Source organism: Triticum dicoccoides, chromosome 2B (assembly GCF_002162155.2).
Source record: "Triticum dicoccoides isolate Atlit2015 ecotype Zavitan chromosome 2B, WEW_v2.0, whole genome shotgun sequence".
Taxonomy (NCBI): Eukaryota; Viridiplantae; Streptophyta; class Magnoliopsida; order Poales; family Poaceae; genus Triticum; species Triticum dicoccoides.
The window spans coordinates 730,352,853-730,354,783 of NC_041383.1; positions in this window are offsets into that span (position 1 = coordinate 730,352,853).

Consider the following 1,931-nt stretch of genomic DNA (forward strand, 5'->3'; position numbering starts at 1 on the left):
GGGCGGCGTGGGCGGCGGCTGGGGTCCGGCTTCGGGCTGCTGGCGGCTGCGGTGGTTCCTCTCCGTCGTGGGCGTGCGGCGGTGGTGCGGCTCGGCCGGTGGCGGTCCGGCGACCTGGTGATGGTGGCCGGCGGTGCGCGTGGTGGTGGTGCCTCCCTTGGCGGCTTTCGGTGTGGGGAGGAAGGGAACGGCTTGGACAGGGGCGGCGGAGCCGACGGCGTGCCGGCTGCAGTGCGAAGGCGGGAACTTTACGGGTCTGCGTTCCCCGCCGGGCCTGGTGTGTTCCTGCCATTGCGTCCGGTCAGCTACCGTCTTCGGCGGTGGAGGTGGGGCCCTCCCGCGTGCCGACGGTGCTGCTGCCTTGTCCCGGCTCCTCTTCTTCATCGTGCCGACCATGCTTCACGGTGCCGTGGTGAGACAGCGTTGAACGCTTCGTGTCCGGGTGGCGCAGGGTGAGGGTCTGTTTGGCGGCGAGCTTCGGGGTGCCTGAGTTGGAGGTTGGGATCGGGAGAAATCTCTGTTGGCTTGGCCGACATCGACGCGGTGGCGCTTGTGGATGCCGCCAGACCTTCCTGGAGGGCGTCGGAGCTACCCTTCCTCTCTCCTCACCGTGTACCGGGGGAAACCCTTGGCAGCAGCGTCGTCTTCGTCGCGTCCCTTCTTGGAGATGTTGATTGGTACCGGTGCTTCGGAGGCTCGGGGTCTGGTGGGAGATCTCCGGTGGGTGCAGCGGCCACGAGGCTTCTCCGTTTCTTTGTCGATCCGCCGTTGTCGGCGTTTATTTCTCTTGTATTTTCTCTTTCTTTTCTTTTGGGCGTGACTGTGCTGCTTCCATCCCAGCACCTATCGTTGGATGTTTTGGTTGGTTGCTTTGTATACAAAGCGGGAGGAAACCTTTTTTCGGAGGCACTACACTACACAGGTTGCTTGCTAGGTCGCCCCTCATCCTTAGAGAGGTTTTCTTATCCGCGTACGTAAAATTCAAAACGCGTGTCTTGTGCATATCCACCCGTCGATGACAAACAGTTTCCAGTACACGTTTGCGATTATAATGACATTGTGATTGAGTAACACAAGAGTTTTTGGTGAATTGTATGTAACATTATTGTGCATGTTGTCCCTTGTAATTAGGATCACACGATGGCCATGGCCTGCGTGCCACAGATGTAGGGCGATCGGTTCTCCCTCTGTATAAATAGCATGTACTCTGACAATGTGAATACAGATTCAGTTTTATCCTTCCAACTTGTTATCAGTTACCAGGCCTCTTCCCCATGGACGTCCGTGGCACTCCCTCCTCCGGCACCTCCAGCTCCGCCACCTCGCCGAGCTCACTGTTGTCCTCCACGGCGCTCGCGGCAGACACCGCCGCGACCTCCTCTCCGGCCACTGCTCCCCTCTCCTTCTCCGGCACCTCAGGCCCCTCTGCATCCCAGTTTGCCCCGTTGTTCGCCTCCTCCCACCCGGCGCCGCCGGCACCCGCGCCCCGCACCTCAATCTTCAACGACCACATTACAAACCACATCAAATTCCTCCTCAATCCCGCTGAGCACAACTACCACAAGTGGAAATCGTTCTTCTTCATGGTCCTTCTTCACTACGGAGTCACCTTCCTCATCGAGCACCCGCCGCCTCCTAATGCCGACGCCCACTACATTGAGCTTGATGCCCATGTCGCGCTCTGGATCTACGCGACTCTCGCGGATCCCCTCATCGACCATGTCGTCGGTGCGACCTCCACCTATGCCCTCTGGACCAAGATCCAATCCTTCTTCCTTGCCAATCGGGCCGCCCGCTTCATGATGTTAAACTGTCAGTATCGGAACCTCAAACAAGGTGACCTCTCTGTCACCGAATATGCTCGCCGCATCAAGCTCCTCACCGACGGACTCGCCGACATCGATCACGCCGTCACCGAGGTGGACCACTCT